This window comes from Lactuca saligna, chromosome 9 (genome assembly GCF_052625555.1).
Source record: "Lactuca saligna cultivar CGN05327 chromosome 9, ASM5262555v1, whole genome shotgun sequence".
NCBI lineage: Eukaryota > Viridiplantae > Streptophyta > Magnoliopsida > Asterales > Asteraceae > Lactuca > Lactuca saligna.
This window is the reverse complement of record NC_136425.1, coordinates 120,523,657-120,544,809: the sequence shown is the minus strand read 5'-3', so window position 1 is coordinate 120,544,809 and position 21,153 is coordinate 120,523,657.

The following is a 21,153-nucleotide window of genomic DNA, read 5'->3' as shown; positions in this document are numbered from 1 at the left end:
TGTTCTCATGTAGCCTTCTATCAAGACCTAACTGCTCTGAATGTAGTCTTCTACCAAGACCTAACTATTCTGAATGTAGTCTTCTACCAAGACCTAACTGTTCTGAATGTAGTCTTCTACCAAGACCTAATTGTAATAGTATTACCCTTTGGTACCCGGGCAAATAACAATGTTAGCTGAAGACATCCGTAGATGTACATTTACCTCTGTTGCTAACAGCTGGGTATAGGAATAGTCAGTCCCCAAAAGTATACCTGTAATGGTATCAACCGTTGACATCCGTGGATGTGCTTTTACCTCTGTAGCTAACAGAGATTCTAGGAATGGTCAGTCCTGCAACGTATCCTTGGGTACTAGGATATTAAATCCAATCTATCTCGTCGATTATGTGATTGAATCACAAGGTAAAGATAAGAATGAGGATTAAATAACAGAATCTATACATATAAAATGTACTAGTAATTCCTGTAAGTGTACTCATGTACATGTGATCATGTGACCATATCTATGTAATAGTATGGTAAGGTACTGTAATGTTCTAGCTGTAGTGTACGTGCTCTCTATCTAGCAAGTATAGTAATATACTGTAATGTTCTAGCTGTAGTGTATGTGCTCTCTATCTAGTAAGTATAGTAATGTACTGTAATGTTATAGTTGTAGTCTACGTGCTCTCTATCTAGCAAGTATAGTAATGTAATGTAATGTTCTAGAAAGTATGACTCATGAATGAAATGACTCATTGTATAGTATTGCGTTCTAGTATCTTCCTAAACTACCCATATGGTAGCTTACTAGTAATATAATTGGTATGTATGAACATGGATATATACCCTTGCTACCCAAGGGAATTGGATGACCTGGAAGGGCATATATGACTATATATGTACATATGATATATAACTAATATTTAAACGACCTTCGGACGGATACCCGATATCCCACCAGACCACATCCAAATTGAGGAAAAGGAAATAGGGTGGATAGCCTTCCTAAGTCTTTTAAACATTTCTTTTATATATATATATATATATATATATATATATATATATATATATATATATATATACACATACATATATATAGGCATGCAATTGATAATATAAAATCATAAAATAAGTTTTGTAAAACCTTTGAACATAATTATTAACTAAGAAAAGATCGACTTGATATCAGTCTATAAAACGGTTTGAAGGCATGGGTTTGATAAAACAACTTTAGTATAAGAAAACATTTGTTTGAATCACAATTGTAAATAAGTTTGAAGTAAAACATACAGAGTAAAATGTACAGTGTAATAAGGAGTTTTAAACACATAAAGTGTTTATGAAAAACATTTGAAGTAAACTGTTTGGTAAAACGGCTAATGAGTAGCCAACCATTTGAATGCTGCTTATTAATCACATGTGATTAATATAATAATTAGCATTATTCTACTTGTATCCCCCCCATAAAACATTTAAAAATAGTTAAAACATTGATTAAGGGGTATGAACTCACCTGTAGTAAGTGGATTGGAAGGAAGTGTCGGATAAGTGCTTGGTGTCAAGTGAAGACTTAGACACACACAAAGATCCTAGTAACATATAAGGATATATGTATATACACAATTAGTCTTTAAACAACTAATAAACAAAGTTAAGACACTCTAGGAGATGCTAAACACTTTATACAAGTGTTATAAGTATCAAGGGTTGCATCTAAGTGTTGTAGGGAAAGGCTAGTGTGTTTGGGGTTCAAGGGTAAACTCCCTTGGAATTTACGGTTTTCATGACCATTACCCAAGGAGTTTACGGCAGTAAACTCAAGGGTTTACGGTCGTAATCTCTACACTTTATGACCATTTCATGTTTTGAAGACTACTATGGTATTCCAAGCATTCCTACTTCATGATTTAGCCTTAGGAAGTGTTGTGTGGCATCAAAACACTCCTAAATGGAGTATACGGTCTAAGGACCATTTCACAATGAGTTTACTACATTAAACTCATGAGTTTACTACCTTAAACTCATACGTTTGGTATTTGGCGGTTTTCAAGTCCTTAGCTCAAACATGGCAATAGTCTAGGTTAGATTTAGACATAAGGAACAACCGTGGGACATTTATGGGACTTTTACACCTCTTTTGAGGTGTTTATGGTTTTGGGAGATCCCCAAACCGTAAACACATAAAAATATATGATTTTGGTGCTTTTTGTGTGATACACTCATCAAGGATGGATCTAGACAAGTCCCTAAGGCATTGTGAAGCATCTAGACACCCTAAAGCACCCTAAGGCACTATATTGGGTGTTTACGGTTTTGGGAGCCTCCCAAAACCGTGAACACCTTGTTCTTGGTGTTCTTGGGACTTTTCCTTGGTATAAACATGTATAGGAAGCTTAAAATGACTCTAGGATAGAAGTACTTACATAGAGGAAGCTTGAAATGAACTTTAAATCCAAGAACACTTAGTGTGTGTTCTTGGTGTTTTTGGAAACTAATCAAAACACAAAAATGGATGGATTAAAGGATGTAAAATCACTAGATTAAGTGATATACTAAGTTGAAAGGGCTAGAAACACTTACTAGATTGAAGATTTTGAATAAAAACTTGGATGATATTTGAGAGGATATTTTGGAGTTTACTCTTTTTACATTTGGGGAGTAAACACAAATGACTAGCTTTTTGGGTAGTAAACTCATACATAGGTATGAGTTCACGGTTTTTGGGTGATTTTTCAACCCAAACATAAAAGTTTGGTCGGGAATTTCTAAGACGCGAAGTGTTGGCGGTTTTTAAAATTCAAAACCCGAGACGACACTTTCTTTCACCTATTCGGTTAAAAATAATATTAAAATAATCAAACGAACTTTATATTTCTTAAAAATAAGAAATAATGACATTGACTTATGATACGAAGTGGTTGACTTTTTGGGTTTGACCGAATGGAAATTTTGGGTTGTCACATCATCCCCCTGTTAAAGGGAATTTCGTCCCGAAATTAGAATTTAGATAAGGAAGTAGGTATGAATGATCGAGTCAAGAGGAGGAAACTTCTTAATCGATTGGTTCTAGCGCTCCTAAGTGAACGGGTCCTCGGTTGGTATCCCAACGAACCTTCACTAGCGGGATACTGCGTTGCTTCGTCCGCTTGACCTCTCGGTCGAGGGTCACTACGGTTCTAGTACGAAGGCGAGGATCTCGTCGAGTGGACATACAAGAGTCCTAACGGAAAGGTACGGTTTCAAGATCGAGACGTGAATAGTAGAATGTTTGTTACTGAGTTCGCGGAGTAGGTCTAGTCTGCGAGATACATGAACGATTTTGGTACGAATCTCGGAGGTCTTATTTATCTTGGATTTAGCTTTCCACGCGATACGAAGCGTATCAAGCCATTCCCAGAGTGAGACTTCTTAAAGAATTTGGTCTCTCACATGGAATTCCAAAGGTTCTTTCTCTTGATTATCTTCCCCGTCAAGGGCCACCCCTTGCTCGGTCAAAGTCGTAAAGGTTTCTCTGATTTGCGAGGAGTTCTGGATGTACTATAACAGTAGGTTTGTAAGACCTAGAATTTAGCGAATGACTGTCGGCATCTCTGGTGTCGAAAAATTCTCAACGGTTTTGACAAATTGTACGAGTACTCAAAATTTCCCACATCACTAAGAGTGTGTCATAGAAATTTGACTCTTCAAATTCAAAACTCGTGCCTAGAGAACTTCACGAAAAGTTCCTTCGAGGGTAATGTTTCCATGGGTTCCTTCTTACTACCAGGGTATATAAGTAAGTCATTACATGGAGAAATGACGAACTGGTCCAAGTAAGAAAGACGAACCCTATTCATTAAACTCATGAATACTATGGGCGTATTGGTCCTATCTGAAGGGTATCACTACGGACTCGAAGTGTTCGCATCGAGTTTGGAAGATAGTCTTCCGGACATCCTTCCTTAACACTCGAACTGGTGATATTCAGATCTCATATCCATTTCTGAAAGTAATTCTTTCCTTGCGTTTGCTCAACCATTTCATCTATGCGAGGCAGAGATAACGATTTCTAATGAAAAATCTTGATGGAGTCCTCGATATCCGAGGTACATACGATGCAATCCGTCGATCTCTGGAAGAATAAGACCGGAGTTCTCCAGGGTGAGAAGCCTAGTCTTCTAATTCTATTTCTATGTAGTTCGTTAAGTTGTCCGGGCTGTTCTTGTATCTCTGTAGGTGTTTAGACTGTAGGGCGATCGGTTTACAGGAGTCGTATTGGGTTCTAGGTTTGTTCACATGACGATGCGATTACTCGTAGACTTAGGCAGTTCTCCGTCCTGAAGTTCATATTAGAATTCATACATGGTTTCACAATCACAATCTCGTGTATACGAGTCGTGTATAATTTAGACTGAAAAGGTAGTCGAATAACTGATTCTTCTTTAAGTTCATAAGTTAAAGTGGAATCATCAATTCTAAACCTATAGAACCTTGATTATATATTACCCTTATGTATACATTCCTCAGCGATAGATCAATCGTATGAATCTTTTGGTTGAACTTGACGTACTGCACGAGTGGTACTTCATGGATTTCTTCGGAAAAGAGAGGAACTATGAGGTACTCTAGTCATGGGTATTTCGGTGTTATGTAATGATGGTTATGCTAAAAAGACGTTTACTGATAAAGAGATGTACGTATGAAGTTGGTATGGTGTCGATCAAATTGAATCTAGTTGTATGATAATGTCGGAATCATACAAAAACTTAAAGACATTAGATTGAACATAAGACGTGTACAAACAAAACACAACCGTGCAACCATGAACAGAGTTACAGTACTTTAGATTTACCACAAGACTATTGCTGCGAATAAGATATACTACAAAAGACAAGTATACGCAGCACGAGAATCCCTATACAGATAGGATCTCGTAAAAGGTAAGACTCCAGTTGCACTAGTTTTGGATGGTTTATAAGTCTGTTACAAAGAAACGCCTAAATTACATTAACGAGGGTTCCGGAGTAGGATCTCCCGCAGCTGTGATCCTGAGAATCTTCCCATCTGCACCCGAGTTCTTCGCTATCGGGTAATCCTTCTTGAGGTGTCCAATTTTCGTTGATCTTCTCTTTTGTACAATTTCTGTGATAGTGCCCTGCCTCACCACAACTATAGCAAACTAGGTTTGCTCCAGTGGTGGAGGTAGTTCTATAGAAACGAGCAATGTGTCCCAGTCCATTGCAATTGGTACATTGCAATACTTGGCAGGCTCCATTATGATGATAGCCACACCTGCTACACTTCGGAAGCGTTCCCTTATATTGCTTCCTAAAGCGTTCGACTTTATCACTACTTTTGTGTGTAGGGTCGGTCCTGATGACAGTGACCTGAGTGATGGGTCATGCTGGTGCTCCACAGTTACGAGCGTGGTGCCCTATGTTTAGGCAATTGCAACATTGCATCTCACGACAAGCCCCATGATGATGGAAACTACACTTATCACACTTCGGGAGTTTTCCCTCGTATGGCCTGCTCGGTACGGGGATGGCAGGGGTTTCCACCTGCTGTGGTTGCATGGCAAGTTTTTGGGACTTATTGCGTTCTTTCGGGGCTTGACGCTTGTGTTTCTTGTTCTCTGTCTTTCGGCTTTGCGAGCCTATGACTGTTACTATTTGGCGATTTCCTGTATGGATACCACGATTGGAAACTTCAATCCCATCATTAGCATTGATTGTGCTGATAGCACTACGGTGCGCAAGGACAGCTGTCACGGCAGCCATAACGGCAGTTGTAACTGCGGTTTGAAAGGTAGCGGCGTCCATAGGAAAGGCGGAGGTTTCGTTGCTCGGCTGATTGTTTCCGGATGACGACATGATTCTGTAACATGAAATATAAGGATTTTGTGAGCGATTATGGTTGACGCTAGATGTACTTCGATTGTCTAAATAAAAGCAAGACTATGTTCTCGAAAGTTTGACCTACATCCCTATGATGCAGTCTTAGTACGAATTGGAAGTCTGTTCATGGAGGTTTGACCTACATCCCTATAATGCAGTCCTAGTACTGAGTGGAAATAAGTTTGTAGAATGGTCTCAAGATGTTTGTCATTCAAGCCGAGGTATCGTTGGTTGGTGAATAACATGATCCAACCATTAAAAGAGACTTGGAGATGTCTTCGGAGCTAAATTACTATAGTCCAATGACTTGACTAAAGCATGAATTTAGATAAACTCCAATGAAAGTATGATAAAAGTATTTGAATGAAGAATGACACAGAAATTAGCCGACTGTCAAAATCTTTGATATTCATGACGTAAAGATTCAAGAAAATGACCTTGCAAAAGTTCTTACATCACATCTAGAGAAGATAGTTCTTGATAGCATAGGGACCTAACCAAAAGTACTTAAAGTACAAGATAATTTCATAGAAAATACCTCATCGGGCATAAACAGAAAAAAAAACGATTCTTCTTAACAAGAAAAATAAAGTAAAATGTCTACTACTGGCGACGGTCATCCCTCTGGTGAACTCTCAGTTCAGCCAGTTGACGTTCCATATCAAGTAGGTGTCTTTCGTACACCCTCTGGCGTACTCAGAGCTCTATGACTTTGGCTCATGATTCAGCCAGTGCTTGCAGCAGGGTTTCGTGGTATCTCCCAAATCTCTCACGAGCATGTTCAAGGCTGTTGGTGCGAAGGATATGCATCCCTCCATTGGTTTCAACATCCGCGATCCGACGTAGAGCTGTCCTGCCCTGGATTTCGTTTTGGGCAACTCTATGGATCAGGATTGGTAGAACTCTATCTGCTGTGCTCCTTTCATTTACGTTGTAGAAGCTTCGGTCTCCATTAAACGGCATAGGTTGATCTTGATCTTCGCTCTATGTTTCCAAACATTAAACCCATGGAGGCGTTGGGCCATGAAAAGCCGAACGAGGGTTAGGAATTGGAACGGGAGCTACCTAGGGTAGGTTCTCAACTTCGGGTTCGAAGTTAGCACCGTTCGAAAGGTCTTCATTGTGGTGATCATTCACAGGGATTGGATGATCATTCTCTGGTTCTTCTTCAAACCATCCAGCAATGACTACGTTCGGAAGGTACTGGTTTCCGTGGGGATGGAGTCCAGCCCTGTTATCTACGCGAGAATTAGGGTAAGAAAATAATTATTAGATGAAACTATCTAGATAATTATTTAGAAAATCTTCATTAGTTACATCGCTATTTGTGAAGTGCATACCAGTTATATGTAATCGAAACAAGATAGGCCTTCGAATAAGTGACATTAACTCCAAATTCACACAGAATAGGGGTAAAGTAAAAAATTTCACAGATTCTAAGTCTATAACATCCTAATTACATATAGCCTTAGTGTATCCACTTAGCAACTATCAACTTAGAAATGAAGATCCCGTTTTAGTTCTCAAGTATAACGTACTTATAGTAATACCAAATACTCCTATAGTATTTTAAGTTTAATGTTGTGTTCTAATGTTCTCCTTGTGGTGGGGTTGGTAAGATTTTAGACTTGTTGCAACCACACAACTAAACTTAGGCACATGCTAGTCAACCCTCGGATAATATAGGTGCTCAGGCTATATCATCCCAGTTTTGACCATATGTCTCTAAGCCCACCTGTGTTGCCCAACAATCGTAATTCTTTTGTACTGTCCTAGTGACACTGATTTTAGTATGAATGCAACACGTATACTTACTTAAATATTTTAATATTTAAAGTATAACTCTTGGTCAGAGTATTTTTAATCCTTTACGTATTTATAGTTAGTATATCTTTTATGGGTTGATATACTTAATTCACTATAAACAATGCTCTGATACCAATCTGTCACACCCCAAAACCAAGAACGGCGGAAACGTTCTGGGGTGGAGGACGTCATGTACAGTATCACAGCAATGAAAAGTAGTAAACAAGCAACAACATCGTCCATTGCATTAATAATATAATTGTTATACAAGTGTGTTCTGTCAAATTTTGATAAACACTAAAGCATAAATCAAAATGAAAGATGAGTGTTGAACGAGCTCCATATTCCTTAATCCTTGCATCGGTACCTGTCTATGATGACCTGAGGATACAAATAATTTTGAAAGCGAGTATCAGCTTTAAAGCTGGTGAGATCATAAGTATTTTAGTGTCTTAATTTGTATGTAAATACTTGTATGTATTTGAAATGTAAGTATTTGTATGTATATGAATTGTAAGTATTGAAAATGTAAATGAACTGTAAGTATGAAAATGTATATGAATTGTAAGTATGAACATGTTTGTAAAACAACTGTAAACGTTTGAAAAAAAACCCTAGAAATCCCTATGATTCCTACGAGTAACAAAAGGAGTCTTCTACCAAGACTTAACTGTTCTCATGTAGCCTTCTATCAAGACCTAACTGCTCTGAATGTAGTCTTCTACCAAGACCTAACTGTTCTGAATGTAGTCTTCTACCAAGACCTAACTGTTCTGAATGTAGTCTTCTACCAAGAGCTAACTATAATAGTATTACCCTTTGCTACCCGGGAAAATAACAATGTTAACTGAAGACATCCGTAGATGTACATTTACCTCTGTTGCTAACAGTTGGGTATAGGAATAGTCAGTCCCCAAAAGTATACCTGTAATGGTATCAACCGTTGACATCTGTGGATGTGCTTTTACCTCTGTAGCTAACAGAGACTCTAGGAATGGTCAGTCCTGCAACGTATCCTTGGGTACTAGGATATTAAATCCAATCTATCTGATTTGAATCATGTTTACATACTTTGATTTCGTTTTTGAGTTGATGTTTACTGCAATCATGATCTAAAAACTTATTCTTCTGTTAGGGTAGACAATTTTGTGAACATGGATTGATTATTTGAGTATGATTAATTTTGATTGGTAATTATGTTTTGTTAAGCTTGTTAAAGAACCTTATGTGTTGACAATAACTATTCTTCTATTAATAAATCAGTAATTAAGTTGTATGAACATCTCTTAGTTATTAATTTCATATGATTTATTGTGACCACATAGTTGTATGTCTAGGAATAACGAACGTGAAACTAGAATTAACTAGAAGATAGGTAAGTTAATGTGTAAGCTTGTTGGATGAACATCGACAAGAGGTTAATTGAAGGGCCAATTTAGTTAACCACTACAAGTCTTAATTAACCCGAATCAATAATCTAGGAAACCCGTTAATTTAGACAACTGGCCATTGCTTGAGTTAATTTGTTTTCTAAGAATTAGGAATAGCGAACATGAACCTAATTATCTTAATCGGTAGCCAATGAAGAATTAATCTGATACATTAAAATCATCCATGGGAACAAATGAGTCGTACCTAAACAGAAGTCCTCTTTACTATTGAATTTAGTTGGTAATTAATTGTTTTAGTTTCTAGTTAGTTAATTTGTGTGTTGGTTATTCTAATTAAGTTTCTAGTCTTGTAAAACTAGAGAAAACCCCCTTTCTATTACTTGTTTTATTTAGATAATATTAGCATTTATTTTAATTGTTTACCGTTCCCTGTGTTCGATACCCTACTTGCTTGAACTATATTACTAATCGATAGGTACACTGCCTTTCGTGTGTTTATTTTGTGTCTAAGTTAGTAGGATTAAAACTAGTTTGTTTCACACACATCAAGTTTTTGGGTTCGATTGGGATTGTTTTATATGATTCTAATGTGTTAAAATTCAGTTTTGCTTGGGGGCAAGCAAAAGTCAAGTGTGGGGTATTTTGATATGGGCATATTTAGTTATAAAATTCATGCATGATCTTAATACTTTATGTTGATTTTGTCTCATTTAATGAACAAAAGGTGCTTAATTAGATTAAATATTTCATTTTCAGCAACAAAGACATGCTCGAAAGGAAAATGAAGCGGAACTAGCTATTGGAAGCTTGGATCTTGGATTTTGAAGAAAGAAGGATGTTGCTGGACAGCTTGAACCCTCGTCCGTGTTTTGCCCATATCTGATGAACCGTAACTCCGATTGACGAGATTCAAAATGTTCTGAAAAGTAGACACAATTTTGGACGACTTTCGTGTTTTGAGAAAATGCTGATTCGAAACGTACTCGGCGAGTAGGATCGATTACTCGGCGAGTTGTATCGAACTTTCGCGATTCTGGACGCGCTGACTTGCCGTACACGGGTTTTAAGTGACAAACTCGCCGAGTAGGTCACGGGACTCGCTGAGTAGCCTCTGTTTTGTGAAAATCTATATAAAGGGACTTTCAGATCGATATCATAGCATGGAGAGAAACCCTAGGAGGCTAAGAAACGATTGGAAGTGCTGCTCGGTCGTGAGGAACTGAAGAATCAACCCTACATTCAATTGTGAAGAGAATCAAGACAATTTTGGTTTATTCTTAGTAACTTTTACAAAAACTTGATGTGCACAAAAGTACCCACTAATTTTAATATTTATAACCTAACAAACTTAGACTAACTATGCACTTATAGGCAATGTACCTAGTCAGATTACAGTATAGCTTAGGTAAGTCGGGTGTCGATCACAGGGAACGGTGGTGAATCAATTTAAAATATTTAATTATAGGTTACAGGTCACACGAAAAGAATAAAGAAGTAGTTTAATAAATCTCAAACGAACAATTAATTAACAACTCTCGATAAACTAACAGGAAAGCAAATCTCTTCAGGTACTTTGGTTTAGACAAATTACATATTAAAAACATAGATAATTGCATACACAAATTCATTTATTCATGTTCACCGATTCCTAAAATGATTAGATTCGCGTTCACTATAACTAATCCTTTAGCAAACAAGTTAATTCAAATAGTGATCAGTTGATTGAACTAACATGCTTCCTAGTGTTCAGTTCGTATCAAGCAAGACTTGCAAATATAGTTAATCAAATTAGACATTCAATTAACCTCTTGTTGATGGTCATCAAACAAGGCTCACACATTAACTTACTTATTCTCAAGTTAATCCTAGTTTCACATTCGTTATTCCTAGACTTATAATCTCGATGGTCATCAAAATCATAAGAGACAAGCAATCAAGCAGATGTTCATACAACTCAATTCACTTAACAATTAACAGCAAATAATTATCATTAATACGTAAGGATCTTTTAACAAGCTTGGCAAGATAAATTAAACATAAACAAACAATTTAATCTAGCAATTAATCTATAAATCAAGGTTTCATTCAATCATAAACACAAAGTAAAAGGTTTTTACACCTAAATCAGAAACTAAACACATAATAGTATCACAATGGAATGCTAAACATGGTCACGTTAACAACCCATATGATTACCGACATGTATCCGTTCTCCAATCCTTCCGATCTCCGCTCCCGTTAGCTTAATGGCCTTCCGGCCACCTCCTAGACCCTCAAAACGGCAGCTATGAAGTTTTCTTGTTGCACAAGTCGAAGTGGAATATCATAGATTATTAAAATTGGTGGAATGATATGGGGTATTTATAGCTGATGGAGATGGAATTTATATGGAATATTAGAGTTGGATTGGAATAAGGAAACTAATGGTGGATTAGGGATTAAGCAAATAAAAATAAGATAAGTGGAGCTTGGGGAATAAGTAACTTGGAGGGAATTTCCGTCCAGCTTTTATGCTTCATTTTCAAGGCCGATTTTGGATAAGATAAGTGTTGAATTAGCCAAAAGTCCCTCTGACATAAGTCGTAGGAAATTTCGTCTAGTTTTCAGAACAGTTCGAACCTCGTCAATTGGACTTATGAGTCATCAGATATACCCGAAACACTGAAGAGGGGTCAATCTGCCAGCAATATCCTTTTTGCATCTTTTCAGCTCCATTCTCTTTCTTTTGCATTCCATCTCCCATTTTAACTGTAATTAAATATTTCAAAGCATATTAAGTTTATTTTAGTTCTAAATAATAATAATAAATGCTAAAATATTAAGATATGTTATACATAAATATATATAAAAATACACATATCAAAATACCCCACACTTAGCCTTTGCTTGCCCCCAAGCAAATTTACTTTTATTTTACCAATATTGTACTAAACAATCCATTTAAAACTCAGCCATTATGCCAAGACCTCAACGCATGCATTTGTGTCTAAAATTTTCCTAAAGTACCCCCCATACTTTAAATACTCACAATCTTCATAAACACTTGCCCACTTTTTCCGAACAATGCTCATTTTATGCAACCCTCCGAATCCATCCGCAGAAAACCTCCTAACCTCAAGGTATTTTTAGTTGAGCAACCTAAGCATACATAATCTAGAATTACAATTTATGATACCACTATGGAGCTTTTTAGGAATTCTTCACTTTCTTAACAATTTGATCTTTAATTTCTTTGAATTCACCACCTTATTTGATTTGATTTCTTGGTATCTTCAACTTTTTGAATTTCATGGAATTTTGATCTTTTGATCTTCACTTTATTTGCTCCAAAATTCTTCAAACTTTTTTGTAATTCTCTCTCTCTTTTTTTTTTTTTTTTTTTTTTTTTTTTTACATGTACCTCTCTTTTTTCACTCAAAACCTACATGCTTAAGAAGAGACGCTCAACCTCAACCTTTATTGGTTAATGATAATAATTTTCCTGGATACATTTCAGGTTTAGGCTACTAAACATATTGCATCCTTCAAACCGAGCGGTGTTATGTTTTTGTTCCATGATTTCACTAAAATAAGGGAAGCCACAAATGCACTATAACATATATTGGCTCAACTAAACATTTGAGTTCTCATCGGATCATCTCATACAATATTAGCAAAATTTTAAATTATCACTAGATTTTTCTAAATTAAACTATTATTTCAAGTTTTCTTTTAAAATTTTAAATTTCCCTAAATCTAGCAATTTCCAACTATTATTTCATTTTTATAATTTACTTTTACCGACCCCCTACCCCACAATTATTTCATACAATGCCCTCATTGTATGCTAAAACAAATTAAGAACATAAAAAAGGAGAAAAAGGAACAGACTCCCCTGGGTAGTTGTGGCGAGATCGAATGGGGCTGCTACAGGTTGCTTCAAATATTGCTGAAAAACTGAAAATTGGAACTGCTGCTTCTGAATGTGCCGGAAAATACAAAAGAACATTGACTTATGAAATATGGTGTGAACGATTGCAAACTAAAGCAATGTATAGTGACCATAACGTGGGAAAGTGTCAACCACGTCGTGTCTTCGAGTGAGGAAAAATCTATATCGCGAATAATAGCATGGCCACGACGTGGTAAGTGGTGGTCACGTCGTGGTATGTAGAATAGCAGCCTCCTCTCACGATGAAAAACTCCCCCACGACATAGGAAAGTGTCAACCATGTCATGGCATCCGGGATGATACTTCTACATTGCGTCAAAATAAAACTTCATGGTGTGGGAATAGCTCATCCATGCCATGGGAATCAATGTATAGTTAGAAATGCCACTCTTCGAAATAATAGTCCCTCCAAATATCGACGCGCACCCCACACTTATTGAAAGTCATGCTCTCAAGTGTCAACTTCAAACCCTCACACAGTTTTTTCTCTCATGACAAATAAACATTCGACCCCAATTATTGAAATTTCTGAAAGCATCTAAAGGGTAAAAGTTCTGCAAAGATCTGAAACATCAAGAGCATCAACATGGAAAACAAATTTTAAACAAACTAAAAATAAAAATAAAAACTCACTAAAATAACTAAAAAACCAAAATAACTAAAAAGGATATCACGATAACATGTCTTCGTCAAAATCAAACTACATTTGTTGATTAAATCCCTTGCATGCAAGAGGTGGTTTGTGAAAACAAAAACTTTCGGGACCTATCAGACTATTTCCTTTGTTTTCTTTGCACCATTAACTAATAAGTAGAACAAGAGTTGACCCAACTAGTCAAGAGTAGCAAGAGTTCAGTCTTCCACTTAAACACCTCGATACGCCTTGCTATACTACGCCTCGTGGATTGAGTTGGACAAATCACCAAAGTAGTAGACTAAACAAGTCAAGAATTCCCTAATCGCTTGCAATCTCGAAACCCATGCAAAAGGTAAAGCCAATCGATGTGTATGATCACAAATTCCTGCAAATAACAACAAGAACCTTCCCGACAAGCGAAATGATATCAACGAAAATACCTAAAAAAATAAAATAAAAAACTAACTAAAAATAAATAACGAATAATCAAATAAACTAAATTAATTGAAAGCCGTTCCCCGGCAACGGCGCCAAAAACTTGATGTGCACAAAAGTACCCACTAATTTTAATATTTATAACCTAACAAACTTAGACTAACTATGCACTTATAGGCAGTGTACCTAGTCAGATTACAGTATAGCTTAGGTAAGTCGGGTGTCGATCACAGGGAACGGTGGTGAATTAATTTAAAATATTTAATTATAGGTTACAGGTCACACGGAAAGAATAAAGAAGTAGTTTAATAAATCTCAAACGAACAATTAATTAACAACTCTCGATAAACTAACAGGAAAGCAAATCTCTTCAGGTACTTTGGTTTAGACAAATTACACTTTAAAAACATAGACAATTGCATACACAAATTCATTTATTCATGTTCACCGATTCCTAAAATGATTAGATTCGCGTTCACTATAACTAATCCTTTAGCAAACAAGTCAATTCAAACAGTGATCAGTTGATTGAACTAACATGCTTCCTAGTGTTCAATTCGTATCAAGCAAGACTTGCAAATATAGTTAATCAAATTAGACATTCAATTAACCTCTTGTTGATGGTCATCAAACAAGGCTCACACATTAACTTACTTATTCTCAGGTTAATCCTAGTTTCACATTCGTTATTCCTAGACTTATAATCTCGATGGTATCATAAGAGACAAGCAATCAAGCAGATGTTCATACAACTCAATTCACTTAACAATTAACAGCAAATAATTATCATTAATACGTAAGGATCTTTTAACAAGCTTGACAAGATAAATTAAACATAAACAAACAATTTAATCTAGCAATTAATCTATAAATCAAGGTTTCATTCAATCATAAACACAAAGTAAAGGGTTTTTACACCTAAATCAGAAACTAAACACATAATAGTATCACAATGGAATGCTAAACATGGTCACGTTAACAACCCATATGATTACCGACATGTATCCGCTCTCTAATCCTTCCGATCTCTGCTCCCGTTAGCTTAATGGCCTTCCGGCCACCTCCTAGACCCTCAAACCGGCAACTATGAAGTTTTCTTGTTGCACAAGTCGAAGTGGAATATCATAGATTATTAAAATTGGTGGAATGATATGGGGTATTTATAGTTGATGGAGATGGAATTTATATGGAATATTAGAGTTGGATTGGAATAAGGAAACTAATGGTGGATTAGGGATTAAGCAAATAAAAATAAGATAAGTGGAGCTTGGGGAATAAGTAACTTGGAGGGAATTTCCGTCCAACTTTTATGCTTCATTTTCAAGGCCGATTTTGGATAAGATAAGTGTCGAATTAGCCAAAAGTCCCTCTGACATAAGTCGTAGGAAATTTCGTCTAGTTTTCAGAACAGTTCGAACCTCGTCAATTGGACTTATGAGTCATCAGATATACCCGAAACACTAAAGAGGGGTCAATCTGCCAGCAATATCCTTTTTGCATCTTTTCAGCTCCATTCTCTTTCTTTTGCATTCCATCTCCCATTTTAACTGTAATTAAATATTTCAAAGCATATTAAGTTTATTTTAGTTCTATATAATAATAATAAATGCTAAAATATTAAGATATGTTATACATAAATATATATAAAAATACACGTATCACTATCTCATCGATTATGTGATTGAATCACAAGGTAAAGATAAGAATGAGGATTACATAACAGAATCTATACATATAAAATGTACTAGTAATTCCTGAAAGTGTACTCATGTACATGTGATCATGTGACCATATCTATGTAATAGTATGGTAAGGTACTGTAATGTTCTTGTTGTAGTGTACGTACTCTCTATCTAGCAAGTATAGTAATATACTGTAATGTTCTAGCTGTAGTGTACATGCTCTCTATCTAGTAAGTATAGTAATGTACTGTAATGTTATAGCTGTAGTGTACGTGCTCTCTATCTAGCAAGTATAGTAATGTACTGTAATGTTCTAGAAAGTATGACTCATGAATGAACTGACTTATTGTATAATATTGCGTTCTAGTAATAGTTCTAGTATCTTCCTAAACTACACATATGGTAGCTTACTAGTAATATAACTGGTACGTATGAACATGGATGTATACCCTTGCTACCCAAGGGTATTGGATGAACTGGAAGGGCCTATATGACTATATATGTACATATGATATATAACTAATATTTAAACGACCTTCGGACGGATACCCGATATCCCACCAGACCACATCCAAATCGAGGAAAAAGAAATAGGGTTGATAGCCTTCCTAAGTCTTTTAAACATTTCTTATATATCTATACATATATAGGCATGCAATTGATAATATAAAAGCATAAAATAAGTTTTGTAAAACCTTTGAACATAATTAATAACTAAGAAAAGATCGATTTGATGTCTGTCTATAAAACGGTTTGAAGGCATGGGTTTGATAAAACAACTTTAGTATAAGAAAACATTTGTTTGAATCACAATTGTAAATAAGTTTGAAGTAAAACATACAGAGTAAAATGTACAGTGTAATAAGGAGTTTTAAACACATAAAGTGTTTATGAAAAACATTTGAAGTAAACTGTTTGGTAAAACGGCTAATAAGTAGCCAACCATTTGAATGCTGCTTATTAATCACATGTGATTAATATAATAATTAGCATTATTCTACTTGTATCCCCCCCATAAAACATTTAAAAATAGTTAAAACATTGATTAAGGGGTATGAACTCACCTGTAGTAAGTGGATTGGAAGGAAGTGTCGGATAAGTGCTTGGTGTCAAGTGAAGACTTAGACACACACAAAGATCCTAGTAACATATAAGGATATATGTATATACACAATTAGTCTTTAAACAACTAATAAACAAAGTTAAGACACTCTAGGAGATGCTAAACACTTTATACAAGTGTTATAAGTATCAAGGGTTGCATCTAAGTGTTGTAGGGAAAGGCTAGTGTGTTTGGGGTTCAAGGGTAAACTCCCTTGGAATTTACGGTTTTCATGACCATTACCCAAGGAGTTTACGGCAGTAAACTCAAGGGTTTACGGTCGTAATCTCTACACTTTATGACCATTTCATGTTTTGAAGACTACTATGGTATTCCAAGCATTCCTACTTCATGATTTAGCCTTAGGAAGTGTTGTGTGGCATCAAAACACTCCTAAATGGAGTATACGGTCTAAGGACCATTTCACAATGAGTTTACTACCTTAAACTCATGAGTTTACTACCTTAAACTCATACGTTTGGTATTTGGCGGATTTCAAGTCCTTAGCTCAAACATGGCAATAGTCTAGGTTAGATTTAGACATAAGGAACAACCGTGGGACATTTATGGGACTTTTACACCTCTTTTGAGGTGTTTACGGTTTTGGGAGATCCCCAAACCGTAAACACATAAAAATATATGATTTTGGTGCTTTTTGTGTGATACACTCATCAAGGATGGATCTAGACAAGTCCCTAAGGCATTGTGAAGCATCTAGACACCCTAAAGCACCCTAAGGCACTATATTGGGTGTTTACGGTTTTGGGAGCCTCCCAAAACCGTGAACACCTTGTTCTTGGTGTTCTTGGGACTTTTCCTTGGTATAAACATGTATAGAAAGCTTAAAATGACTCTAGGATAGAAGTACTTACATAGAGGAAGCTTGAAATGAACTTTAAATCCAAGAACACTTAGTGTGTGTTCTTGGTGTTTTTGGAAACTAATCAAAACACAAAAATGGATGGATTAAAGGATGTAAAATCACTAGATTAAGTGATATACTAAGTTGAAAGGGCTAGAAACACTTACTAGATTGAAGATTTTGAATAAAAACTTGGATGATACTTGAGAGGATATTTTGGAGTTTACTCTTTTGACATTTGGGGAGTAAACACAAATGACTAGCTTTTTGGGGAGTAAACTCATACATAGGTATGAGTTCATGGTTTTTGGGTGATTTTTCAACCCAAACATAAAAGTTTGGTCGGGAATTTCTAAGACGCGAAGTGTTGGCGGTTTTTAAAATTCAAAACCCAAGACGACACTTTCTTTCACCCATTCGCTTAAAAATAATATTAAAATAATCAAATGAACTTTATATTTCTTAAAAATAAGAAATAATGACATTGACTTATGATACGAAGTGGTTGACTTTTTGGGTTTGACCGAATGGAAATTTTGGGTTGTCACACATGTCCTCAAGAGTCTGAATCATCCTCTCGCTCTGCCCGTCCGTCTGAGGGTGGAAAGCGGTGCTGAAATGGAGACGAGTACACATCTCATCATGAAACCACTTCCAGAATCTGGAAGTAAAATGGACATCTCGATCTGACACCTCTGAAACAGGCACCCCATGACGTGCCACAACCTCTCGCACATAAATATCGACTAGCTTCTCAATCGATATGCTCTCTTGGATCGGTATAAAATGAGCACTCTTCATCAACCGAGCCACTATAACCCAAATCGAATCCACTCCACGTGCGGTCCTGGGGAGCTTAGTGACAAAATGCATGGTGATGTCTTCCCATTTCCACACTGGAATGTCTAACGGATGCAACTTGCCGTGAGGCCTCTGGTGCTCCGCCTGAACCTTCCTGCAGGTCAGGCACCTCTCCACATACCAAGCGACATCCCGCTTCATGAAGGGCCACAGATAGCCAGGTCGAAGATCCCTATATATCTTCATTGCCCCTAGATGGATGGAAAATCGAGACTTATGAATCTCGTCCATCAGCCCTTGCCGTACTCCGCCCCAGAACGGTACCTAAACTCTCCCATGAAGGGTCAACAATCCTCGACTATTATAGTCGAAGGAAGCTACTCGGCCTATAATCCTTTCACACTTATGCCTCTCCTCCTTGAGGCCCTCGACCTGAGCCTCTTTGATCTGCTCTAACAATGGAGTAATTACTGTCATCCTCAAACATATGTCCCTAATCGGGGCCGTTGTTGCCTTGTGGCTCAGGGAGTTGGCCACTATGTTAGCCTTCCCTGGGTGATAAAGGATCTTACAATCATAATCCTTTACCACATCTAACCACCACCACTGCCTCATGTTAAGATTCAGATGATCCATGAGATACCTCAAACTCTTATGATCCGTGTAGATGGTACAACGGATCCCATAAAGGTAATGCCTCCAAATCTTGAGAGCAAACACCACTTCCCCCAGCTATAAATCATTCGTAGGATAGTTAGCCTCATGAGGCTTCAACTGTCTCGAGGCATAAGCTATCACACGACCTTGCTGCATCAACACTGCTCCTATACCTGTGATCAAAGCATCACAGTAGAATACGAAATCCTCTACTCCCTCTGGCAGGGTAAGGATCAGTGCCTCGCACAATCTCTGCCTGAGGATCTCGAATGTTGCCTGCTGCTCAGGCCCCCAGCAAAACACCATCGACTTCTTAGTCAGTCGGGTGAGCGGTACAACTATCTTGGAGAAATCCTGGATGAATCTCCTGTAGTACCCTGCCAAACCTAGGAAGCTCTGAATCTTAGATGGAGACTTCGGGACCTCCCACTGCATCACGACCTCTATCTTAGCCAGATCTACCAGAATACCCTTCTGATTGATGAGGTTCCCAAGGAACTGCACCTCGCGCAACCAGAACTCGCACTTGGAGAACTTTGCAAAAAGTATCTTCCTCCTCAGAATCTCTAGCACCTCCCTCAGGTGCTCCTCATGCTGCTCCTGAGTCTTGGAATAAACCAAGATGTCATCAATGAATACTATCACCGAACGATCCAACAACGGCCGACAAACGTGGTTCATGAGATCCATGAACGCGGCTGGAGCATTGGTGAGCCCAAACGGCATCACCATGAACTCATAATGACCATACCGGGTCCAGAAAGCAGTCTTCTGCACATCCTCATCCCTGACTCACATCTGATGATACCCGGAGTGTAAATCGATCTTGGAAAACCAAGATGCTCCCTGCAGCTGATCAAACAAATCATTTATCCTCGGGAGTGGGTAACGGTTCTCCACTATTACCTTATTCAACTCCCGATAATCTATACACATACGGTGTGACCCGTCCTTCTTCTTCACGAACAAAATCAGTGCTCCCCGGGGCGAACTTCCCAGCCTGATAAAACCCTTGTCTAGCAGCTCATGCAGCTACGTAGACAACTCCTGCATCTCTGGGGGAGCCAACCGATACGGTGCCTTAGTTATCGGAGCCGCACCAGGGACCAGGTCAATCCTGAACTCGACCTGTCTCTCGGGAGATATTCCAGGAAAATCCTCTGGAAATACATCCGGGTAGTCTCGCACTATCGGGACATCATCAACTTTCGTCTTGCCCTTCTCCCAGGCATCTAAAAAATAGGCAATATAGCCGGCACAACCCTGCTGGAAATAGCGCCTCGCTCTCACTACTGAAAACATAACTGGTCCGTGTTGTGGCCTCTTGCCCTAAATCACTAACTCTCCCCCACTGGGAGTGTGAACCCTCAGTAACTGCAGCTCACAATCTATCACCGCCCCATTGGGGCTTAGCCAATCCATGCCTACTATGACCTGATTCCCTCGCAGGGGAATAGGGACCAAGTCCACCAGAAACTGCTCATCGAATAACTGTAGAGAACATCCTCTGTGTACTCTCGCGACCCTAATGGTCCTGTCAGCTGCTATCTCAACCTCAAGTGGACAATCTATCTCTCCTGGAGCTCTGCTAAACCTCTTGCTAAGCGTAAGAGAGACGAATGATCGGGTAGCCCCCGAATCAAACAATACTGTGGTTGAAATGTCATTCACTGAGAACGACCTCGTCACCATGCCAGGAGTCGCTCGCGCCTCCTCTGTTGTCAGCTGAAAATCCCTACTCTTCGCCACCGGCTTGTCAACTCGGCCCTGATGGCCATCTGTAATCCTCAAAGTAGCGGGAGAAGGTGCTGAAACCTTCCCCGCAGCAGCTAAATTCGGACACTATGACTTTTTATGTCCCCTCTGATTGCACTGCATGCAAATTAGATCTGATACCGCAATGGTGGTAGTAGTGGTTGTACAATCTCTGCTCATATGCCCAGTCCGACCGCACTTGTAGCAGCCGGAACTCCCTGCCTTGCACGCCCC